Source organism: Halichoerus grypus, chromosome 13 (assembly GCF_964656455.1).
Source record: "Halichoerus grypus chromosome 13, mHalGry1.hap1.1, whole genome shotgun sequence".
Lineage (NCBI taxonomy): Eukaryota > Metazoa > Chordata > Mammalia > Carnivora > Phocidae > Halichoerus > Halichoerus grypus.
Genome location: NC_135724.1, coordinates 10,838,732 through 10,847,563, shown reverse-complemented (window position 1 = coordinate 10,847,563; position 8,832 = coordinate 10,838,732). Strand labels below are relative to the sequence as shown.

At 34.6% G+C, this 8,832-nt stretch overlaps 1 non-coding gene across 1 annotated transcript; it reads right to left on the bottom strand.

The window, feature by feature from the left end:
- Positions 1–4,635: 4,635 nt before the first annotated feature.
- Positions 4,636–4,742, bottom strand: LOC118528868 (U6 spliceosomal RNA). Its single transcript, XR_004913833.1, has one exon. It is a non-coding gene; the product is annotated as a U6 spliceosomal RNA (small nuclear RNA).
- Positions 4,743–8,832: the final 4,090 nt, after the last annotated feature.

The window sequence follows — 8,832 nt, the reverse complement described above, 5'->3', positions numbered from 1 at the left end:
AGGGAAAGACCCAAATATAGGGAATTTGAAGTTACAGAGAAAAGCAAGCAAGAGCCACTTTCTATATCCCAAACTCTGAGTCATCCAAGGGGAAGCAGTGGAAAAAAAAAAAAAAAAAAAAAATATATATATATATATATATATATATATATATATATATATATTTATCAGGAGAAAATATTGATAGGATTAAAGTCCCAATTTACTTCCATGCTACTTGTTAATTATTCTCTTCCAGATACAGGGGGTAAGGAAATGGGGAAAAACTATATTAATGATGCTTTTTCCCCATTGAAGGCAATTGTTTGAATTGTCCAGGGCAGAGGCTATTAACCTAATGGCTAAAGGAGTAAAAGAGCATAGAAGCCAGTGGCTAAGAGATAAGAAAGAAAAGAAAAGAAAAGAAAAGAAAAAAAAGAAAAGAATCTTGTAGACTGTTTCTAGACATTTGGCTTTAAGCCTTTAAGCCTTTAAATTGACCTGGAGTCTCAATAAATGAGAAAACAATGTTGATCAAAACATTTCATTCTGAACAGTAAACATATATGTGTATCTACCCCCAAAATGACCCTAAGCTCCCAGATCTGCTCCATTAGGCAATAGAAATGGAACATGATTTTCATGCGGTTGACCATCCAATTCCCAATTCATATATGACCATGGAGGGCAATGGATGAAGAACTTCCCTTCTCTGGAAAGTGGTTCTTTTGTTTAGAAAACCAGTGTCAGACTCTCAGGGATGTAGGTCTGAATCACCCAACAAGGTAAGAAACCCAGACCAGCTAAAGGTGGAAAAAGATGTGATGAAAATTAGTTACATAATCCGCACTAGTTGTAGTAATGGGGTCTATAGCTTGGCTTGCCACCCTTTTTACAGTGTTTTTAGAACAGGTGTTGGTGAATTTTTTCTGTAAAAAGTTATATATTGAAAATATTTTAGAGTTTATGGGTCTTTAGCATAGATTTTTCTTTTTTTTTTTTCCTCCACAATCTTTAAATATATAAAAGTCTTTGCTCAGAGACACAGAAAAACAGTCCTGGGGCTGGATTTGACCATCGGCCTAGCTTGCTAATACTTGATTTAGATTACAACTAGCCACTACATGAAAGAGTTTGATCTTTCCTTCCTTCTCAGGGAAAAGGTGAGGGCATCTAATCTCCTGCTGACATTCTAGTATCCGCAGAGCATCCAGGTAGATCTGCTTTATACCAATGGCAGACTAAAAAAGTTATGCATCAGTCCAGATTCATGCATCTTTTCTTTCTAGCCAGAGTGGGCTTTTAAAGGATAACACCCATCCTCTGTTGTGGAGCTGGGTTGCTATTTTTACCAAGTGTGTTGCTACTTATAAGGATGCTACTTATAAGGATTGCTCTTCATCTTTTGTGTAATGCATCAGCAAAACTCAACATGCCTCACCTTATGTGCAGTCCATTACACTCTTCTCACTTCCCATGAAATACGTACTCATAGAGTTTCTGTAGAAATCTGGCAAGAATGGGTGTCTAGCTGTTATTAATGCTGCACTTAGTTTCACAACAAATTCTCTAATAGCTGGTATTAATGCTGCACTTAGTTTCACAACAAATTCTCTAATAGCTGGTATTAATGCTGAACTTAGTTTCACAACGAATTCTCTAATAGATTTCCTCTCTCCATTTCTCTTCCCTGACTCCTTACTCCTGCTTCCTTGGGATTGAATCCTTCTCAGAAAATTATTATCACACAAACGTTTACCTTAGATTTTGTTTTCTAGAGTATTCAGGCAAAAAACATAGCCAAAAGCATCCCTAATTGATAAAAAGTCATATGAAAGAGAGTAACAAGGATAGACTTAATGGATAAGTCCCACCCATGCAACAGTGGCAGTCCGAAGTGGAGGGGAAGGGCAAGAGATCAGATGACAATATTCTCAAGTCTTCCATTTCCCTCCTAGATGATTCCTGAAGTGGGAGGTCATAGAAAAGCATGAAATGTTTCAGAACAAAGCCAGCAAATACGGCTTTGAGATTACCACTTATGATTAAATTCTGGAAGAGAATTGCCTAGCAGATTTCCCTGTGTCATGATGGAGAAATCAAAGTATGGCATGTTTAGGGAAACAGAAAAGTCTTGAGGTTGATCTATTTCCCCCACATTTCCCACAGCTGGTTTCCTTATAAAAGATAACCAGTTATTTCTGAATGTTCATCATATGAGACCAAGAGGATAGCCTCAGTGGTCAGTTCACAGAGTGGACAAGATGAGGGCAACGTGGCTCTCATAGAGGTAGGCAGGAAGTGCCAAGCAGAGGCAATAACAAGAGGAAGTGTGTGCACATGATGTGATGAGCACCGGGTGTTATACGCAACTAATGAATCATTGAACGTTACATAAAAAACTAATATGTTGGCTTAATTGAATTTAAATTTAAAAAAAAAAATGTGTTTCCAAGAAGTGACTATGGTTCCTCCAAAACACCAAGACTTTTCTTTTTAATTCATACTTCAATTTTGACTAGTGATACATATTTATGCAGAGTGAAAATACTTTTAGAGAATCTAAGACTTAAAATGTTCCCCAATATTGGACAAAGGTCAATATCTCATATTCAATAATAAATATTATTGATAGAAGTTTGTAACAGTAACTTAAATGCTTTCCTGTTTCTTTCAGTTAAGAACTCATTTCAAAAATATTCCAGAACACAATATTCAGTTCTCCTTCTCTTCCTGTGTTTTTATTTATAAACAATTTTCCCCATTCTTTTATGGTAGACTCTCAACACCATTCTGTTAGATTTAGACAAAATGTATTGAGCTATCAGAGGAACATGTGACAGAACAAAAGCCTTCCAAAGTCTGTGAGAGTTAAGTATACATTTCTGAGTTACTCTTAACACAAGACAGTTTTAAAACACGTAGAAGTTAAGAATGAATAAAGTATGGTCTAGGAGGTATAATAATTTTTGTAAAGTGCAGCCAAGAATGTCTCTTTCTATAATAGCTATTGAATTTACAAACACAATTAAGGGGAACTACTAGGCTCATGCATCAGTTGGACTTGAAGTCTTTACTAAAAACTCCCATTAGTGTCAAAAGCAAGATATAAGAGCAAGTTTTATGAACACCGTTAGATTTTCTACTGTAAGGAGGGGTAGCATGGAATTTCTGTTGAATGTATCTGTGGTAGTTTTTAACAATTATTATAGATATGGCAATGTTCATTTATTCATATGTTCACTTATTCATAAGAATATCCCACACCAAAGGGGGAAAATAAATATAATATACAAGTTACAAAAAAGTCCAAATATAATTGACATTTATTTTATTTGCTCACTATTCCCATTGTTTTCATACTGAAAAATTCATCTTAAAAAGTTTTGTTTGTTTGTTTATTGTTAAATCACTGGTAAACCTGAAGAGAAATCTTACATTCCAATATTTGAATATATGGAATGGGACTATGGGGGGGAGGGAGAGGACCAGAAAATGAATAATAAGAATGTCATAAAGCCTTAATATTTAAAGCTAAGTAGGAGAAATGAATAATGTGAAATATAGCAAAGAAAGAAATGTTGCAACATATAATACATAATAAAAGGAATGGCTTTGATTTTTCATAATTATATACAGTAATCCAAATGAAAGCTAAAACTATAGCTAAAGCTATAACTTCCCTGCATTATCTGACTTAAATTTATTTAGATCAACTTAAATGAACAGTTTTTGTTTTGTGAAAATGATTTTTGTTTTCTTGTAAAAAAAAAAAAGACAAAAATACAATAGTGCCTTGAGGAGGCTTCAGATCTTCCCTAAAATATTCTTGTTTTTGATTTAGTTAGCATTACTAAAATTTTGGAAAGTTAGGGTAAAAAAATACCATCTTGCTCAAAGAGTGCTTTTCTTATTTTGCAAAATTTCTTTTGGGAAGTTTGTTTTTAGACTAAAAACGTAAGAATTTTTACCATTAATTCTTCATGTTTGTAATATTGACCTTGGATAAATTTTCCAATGCCTATATTTTCTACCACTTTATGATTGGATTAAAAACAATAATCAATTAAAGAATCTTAATAGAGATGAGCCTCAATGTCATAAAAAGGAGATAAAATGACATGGTGTTTTAATGTGCATGAAGCCCCTAAAGATAAAGAATTTGAAGAAAATATTTTCTCTGACCTCTATATCAGAGATGAGTCTGTGATATGTCTCTAGCTAATTGCCTCATTGATGTGGCTGACAGGTTTATAAATTAAGGTGATGATGAATACACAGCATCTCTATGAAATTGATATGCTTTCACATAACTCTATCTTTTACTTTTAATTCTCCAAAGTATGTATGTGCCCACATACAAAATAAAATCCACATATGCTCAGGACCTGCATCTGTGTCAGGAAGCTTCTGCAAGTTCTCTCTCTCCTACCACATCCAGCTTAGTTTCTCTAGCGGCCTTTGAGGTGGCTTAGTCATTAAGAATCTGCCTTCGGCTCAGGTCATGATCCCAGCGTCCTGGGATCAAGCCCCTCATCGGGCTCCCTGCCCAGCAGGAAGCCTGCTTCTCCCTCTCCCACTCCCCCTGCTTGTGTTCACTCTCTCGCTGTGTCTCTCTCTGTCAAATAAATAAATAAAATCTTAAAAAAAACAACAACAACTATGGAACGCTTCACGAATTTTCATGTCATCCTTGCCTAAGGGCCTTGATAATCTTCTCTGTATCATTCCAATTTTAGTACATGTGCTGCTGAAGCAAGCACTCAACATTCTATCATTTTTAATCTATACAAGTGGCAATTGTAGATGGCTCAATTAAATAATAATAGTGTTTGGTCATGATAGAAACTTCTACTAAACTTAAATAATTTTACAATTTGGGAATGAAAAATTTGAAAATATTTTCTTTTGAAATAGTATATTAACAATTGATGTACCTTAAAATATGAGGATACAGTGATTCTTTTTGATTATTTCAGTACATATTAAGTTGTTTGGTCTATGTACTTTCATATACTTTTTTAGTCGATGTTATAAAACAGTAGCTTTTAACATTTTTTTTTGTAGCATCAGAGTCCTTTCTTTATGCATAACCTTATGAAGAAAGTCAGAGTATACAGAAATGAAAATAGTTTTTCTTGTGGAAGAAGGTTAAGTGGGAAACTCATTACCTCAGCTTTCCCTTTGCAGCTCAACACAGGGTCACTTGGGTAACTATTTTTACCCTAGAGCATAAGATTCAAAGCTCATTTTAATTAAATATTATGGACCAATTTTAGCATCTATGGGACACTGGTTAGATGATAGCTGAAAAGCAAAAGTGAGAAATCTCTTTCAAGATATTCACATGAGTATTGTACTTGGACACCAAGTCTGTTTGCTGAGGCTGCCAAGTTTGTGCCATGATATTTCAAGGGTGGAAGCCCCAAATCCTAAAATGTGATTGGAAACCTTCCCTCTCTGAATGCACTGGTACACATAATCTGTCCAAGGCGTGCTTTAATTTGGAACCCAAATACGGATCTCTCCTTAAAGAATACTTGTGCTACTAATTTTTGGTAGTGTTTCTGTCTTAGTTCTGGCTGCCATAACAAAAATACTATAGACTGGGTGGCTTAAGTATCAAATATTTATTTCTCACAGTTTCGAAGGTTGGAAAGTTCAAGATAAAGGCACCATCAGATCTGATGTCCTGTAAGAGCTTGCTTTCTGGTGCATAGATGGTTGGTCTCTCCCAGTGTCCTTACATGGTAGAGGGGATGAGGGGCCTCTTTGGGGTCATTAGTATAATGACACTAATCTCATTCATGAGGGTTCCACTCTCATGACCTAAGTACCTTCCAAATGCTTCACCTCCTAATACTTCCACAGATTTGGTGTCTGATGAGAGCTCACTTTCTTGTTTGTATATGGCCTCTTCTGGCTGTATCTTTAGATGGTAGACAGCAGAGAAAAGAAGCAAGCTCTCTTGTGTTTCCTCTTAAAAGGGCACTAATCCATTTCATGAGGACTCCATATGCATGACCTAATTACTTCCCAAAGGCCCTATCTCCAAATACCATCACACTAAGGGTTGGAATTTCAACATGTGAATTTTAGGGAGACACAAACATTTAGTACATAACAGCTTATAAATCTTTGTAATCATGTTTAAATCATTATGTAAAGTCAATCTATGTTTTTCATTTCCCCCACCAACAAAAAATTATTAAAAAGTCAAAGGCATTAAGAATTCCCCATATCAGTGAGATCATATGATACATGTCTTTCTCTGATTGACTAACAATCTGAGGGTTGCTGGAGTGGTGGGGGGTGGGAGGAATGGGGTGGCTGGGTGATAGACATTGGGGAGGGTGTGTGCTATGGTGAGAGCTGTGAATTATGTAAGATTGTTGAATCACAGATCTGTACCTCTCAAACAAATAATACATTATATGTTAAAAAAAAAAAGAAGAAGATAGCAGGAAGGGAAAAATGAAGGGGGGAAAATCGGAGGGGGAGACAAACCATGAGAGACTACGGACTCTGAGAAACAAACGGAGGGTTCTAGAGGGAAGGGGGGGATGGGTTAGCCTGGTGATGGGTATTAAGGAGGGCACGTACTGAATGGAGCACTGGGTGTTACACACAAACAATGAATCATGGAACACTACATCAAAAACTAATGATGTAATGTATGGTGATTAACATAACATAATAAAATAAAAAAAATAAATAAAAAGTCAAAGGCAATCAGGATATCTAGAAACATAAAGTCCTTACCATCACAAAATGCCTATATTATAAGCATCATTTTTAAATTATGTGCACTAGGCATCAGTATTAGTACTGGAGACATTGAGACCATTAGTCTAATAGAAACAAAAGGGGGAGATAGCACCTATTGACCTTTTATTTCAAGGAAATACACTAGATTCTGTATAATTAACAATTCTCCAACAACTATAAAATTTATATTATCTAATCTATATGGAAAAATAATTTTATTACCAAAATTTTGAAATACTTTGACAAAGTTGTAACAGTAAATAGAATAGAGATATAATCCGTTTTTATTATAAAATCCATGTTTTTTAATAACTCAAGGACATAGAAGGTTTAGTATTGACTTATAACTTTTCTATCCATTAACCTTGAGATGTTGCACAGGCCATAGCCAAATTTGTACTCTCAGTGGTGTTCAAAGATTTATTCCTTCCATTAGATATATACTCAGCAGTGAACTTAGGCTAATGTACTTTCAATAAAGAGGTGACAAATAAAAAGCATCTTGTATTAGTTGAAGAAAATATCCTTCAATCATTAAAAAAGTAAAATTTCCCTCATATATCCTATTTTTCCCTTTAGCTATATAATCATCTACTTATTTAAATAATGATGACCTAGGGTTGATTATTTCCTGGCAGAAAAAAATAACCACATTATCACCTACTGGAAAAAAACCCTATCCAAGGGGCATTAAAGCCATTACAAACCGTAAATATACAAGGAAAAATAAAATAAAGGAAATGTAACTATTATGCTTTTTCAGATTCCAATATTTGTAGGGTGAGGATAAAAAAGATGGTAAGATTTTTTTTCCAAGTTGAATAAAATACAGTATTGAATAACAACCATTTTATTAACATCATTTTAGTAATAGTATTTTAAATCAGTATCTTTCTGATAATTTATCAGTGCTGGGGAAATGTTAAAAATATTCTCATTTTGCACTATATCTAAAACTAATGATGTAATGTATGGGGATTAACATAACAATAAAAAAAATTAAAAAAAAATATTCTCATTTTGTTTCAAATGTTATTTTAGTTGAGAAAAATGTTTTATAATTTGTTTTTGGGAAAACGATAGCTCATTTTATTTTATTTTATTTTATTTTTTAAAGATTTTATTTATTTATTTGAGAGAGAGAATGAGAGACAGAGAGCATGAGAGGGGGGAGGGTCAGAAGGAGAAGCAGACTCCCTGCCGAGCAGGGAGCCCGATGAGGGACTCGATCCTGGGACTCCAGGATCATGACCTGAGCTGAAGGCAGTTGCTTAACCAACTGAGCCACCCAGGCGCCCACGATAGCTCATTTTAAAAATTGATTATTAAAATAAAATGAATGATACTTTTCCTGAAAGATTAGCATTTGATTTTGGAGCGTGCCATTTTTCATGAGAGCAAAATCATTTTTGGAAATACATGTGTTTGTGTATAGGTTTGAGTGCATGTTATGTGTGATATATGCAAACCTAATCTATACCCTAGAATTGACTTTCGTAAAATGATTTTAGTTCTTAATTTGATACTTTCATCTCCAAACCATCTGCCTCCATCTATATGCACAGTTAACCAAAATGTAAAAGTGGTAAGGAATTAAATAAGCCAATCATTAGGTACTAAGGACATCAAGAAAATGTGCTTCTTCATAAAAAAATTCAAAGTAATTATAAAATCAGAAACTTAAAATACTCAAAAATAAAATCTAATAAAATTTTGAATTTGTTTCTACTACTTTTAATATATTTTATATGCATTTCTAATTTTATTTTGCCAGTATTTTTTAACTCTTCCTCCAACATTCAGAGTTGTGTTTTTTTTTTTTAAAGCAGATATATTTGAGGGCGCCTGGGTGGCTCAGTCGTTGAGCATCTGCCTTCGGCTCAGGTCATGATCCCAGGGTCCTGGGATCGAGCCCCGCATCGGGCTCCCTGCTCGGCGGGAGGCCTGCTTCTCCCTATCCCACTCCCCCTGCTTGTGTTCCTGCTCTCGCTCTCTCTCTCTCTGTCAAATAGATAAATAAAATCTTTAAAAAAAAAAAAAGCAGATATATTTGCATATTTTATTGAAAATTTCCCCTTAGATTAT